The following is a 2,120-nucleotide window of genomic DNA, read 5'->3' as shown; positions in this document are numbered from 1 at the left end:
CCTAGACCGAGGTCACCGTAGCCACCAGATCCAGTACATAGACAAGTAAGATGGTGGATCAGCACCTGCACAGATACTATTTAAACTAAACGGGATGACACTGAATTCAATGAACTGCCTTTAACTGAAATTTGAATGTTTCCTGTTGTCATAATACAGCTACACTACTTGCCCATTTAATGCTATAAAGTTGCCTTGACAATCGTTGTTAAAAGCACTATATAAATAAAGGCGACTTGACACGTCACTCAAGTACACTCAGTCTCACAGTACTCACGCATGGCATAGCTGTATGTTCTCAGCCCAGTCAAAAAAATCCTGTCATGCAGACAGACGTTAATAAAAACCCTCAATTTGGTACCTTGTGTTGTGCCCCAGGGTAGCAACTTTAGGTTAAATAAAAGTTAAGTGAGTGGTCCAGAAACTGGACTCAGAATGCATGACCTTACAAAAAGGTACTGGAAAGTTAATTTAATAGTGTAGACCAAGAAACAAACTGGGTACATGCACGTAACGTCAGACTTTGCAAGGTTAATACAACAGACAAAGCCATCTTGCTGCTTCAAAAAGCTTATTAAAACAGCTAGATTTACATGATCAGTGTAACTTCTCCACTAGAAACCACAGTCTGCACACTAGAGATGGTCTTAACATCAGTGTCCCTTCCTGTAAGAGAACAAAAAAATTAGAAGTGAAGGCCAATTATAAAATTCTCAGTTCATCTGGTCAAGAACTCACTCTTCCTGCCGCAGCTTTGCTCACAGGAGCCAGAAGACGGATGGCACACTGCTGTACTACAGTGGATGAAGATCTGACAGGGAGGAAAGAGGGTCAAATCATAGAATCTATAAGGAGTAAAATTAAAGGTTCAAGTAAGGGGGAGCATACAGTTTCCTGCAGAGGAGCCAGTGATGCTGGATCCACAAACATGAATCTTCACATTAAAGCGCTTGTAGTGGGTTGGGAACTGAAGATCAGATGATCCAGTCACTGGAACCAATGTGGTCAGGTAACGGTCATCCTGGTAAGGGCATCTGAAAGGGAAAAGGAGGTTAGAAAATCCCCAGACTAGCAGGATAACCATGAAGCATAAAACCATAAGCAGCTACTCACCATCATTCTTGTACCACATGCGGTCACAGGGAACTGGTATACAGCAAAGGAAGGTGTGGACCCCACAGGACTGCAAGGTGGGTCGTTTCCACCCAGTAGATGGACTGAATCCAGACTCAGTCGAGGCAGTGTAACATCTCTAGCCACCACTACCACAAACTGACCATCTCTTATACACTGGACAGTCACTGGAACAAAGGCACAAGACCAGGTTAATGTCGAGGATCAGTTTAACTGGGAGCATAACAGCAACTCAACACTCTTACCTGCCTTCCCATAGTAACACTGCTGTCCGTTAAAGCAGCATTTGATAGCATCACATTCAGCACCACTGATACCAGGTTGTCCACATCGGATCTGCTCATAATCAGCTACAGCACATTTGTCCAAAGGCTCGGTCTTCATCACTTGCTTCTGAAATTTCTGAGGAAACTGCTGATTAGACTGTTGCAACGGCTGCTGAAACTTCTGAGGAAACTGCTGATTAGTCTGTTGCAACGGCTGCTGAAACTACGGATTAGGCTGTTGCAACGGCTGCTGAACCTGCCTTCCCATAGTAACACTGCTGTCCGTTAAAGCAGCAGTTGATAGCTTCACATTCAGCACCACTGATACCAGGTTGTCCACATTGGATCTGCTCATAATCAGCTACAGCACATTTGTCCAAAGGCTCTGCCTTCATCACTTGCTTCTGAAACTTCTGAGAAAACTGCTGATTAAACTCAACTTTGGAAGAGCATGACAGAAAGCACACAGTGCCAATAAATGACCCAACCACCAACTTCCAGCCATTGTCCAAAAGCTAATTGCACTTTTGAGATGCTGCCCTTTGGTCTTTTTTGTACTCTACAGATTTCAGCTAATTAGCTATCGTCCCTCCCTCTTCATTAACACTCATGATTCTCCAGACTTGCATTATTGATAGCTCATGCAACTGGGTGATTCTCATTAGTTCTTAAGATTAAAATCTTATATTTTCCATTTTGAACTTAAATGCACTAACTTAA

General features: G+C 43.1%; 1 pseudogene; it reads right to left on the bottom strand.

The window, feature by feature from the left end:
• Positions 1-456: 456 nt before the first annotated feature.
• LOC107574483 (zona pellucida sperm-binding protein 4-like) overlaps positions 457-2,120 on the bottom strand; it is a 10,655-nt pseudogene continuing 8,991 nt past the window's right edge.

Source organism: Sinocyclocheilus grahami, unplaced genomic scaffold (genome assembly GCF_001515645.1).
Source record: "Sinocyclocheilus grahami isolate Dianchi unplaced genomic scaffold, SAMN03320097.WGS_v1.1 scaffold2249.1, whole genome shotgun sequence".
NCBI classification, from domain to species: domain Eukaryota; kingdom Metazoa; phylum Chordata; class Actinopteri; order Cypriniformes; family Cyprinidae; genus Sinocyclocheilus; species Sinocyclocheilus grahami.
This window is presented reverse-complemented; position numbering and strand designations above follow the sequence as displayed.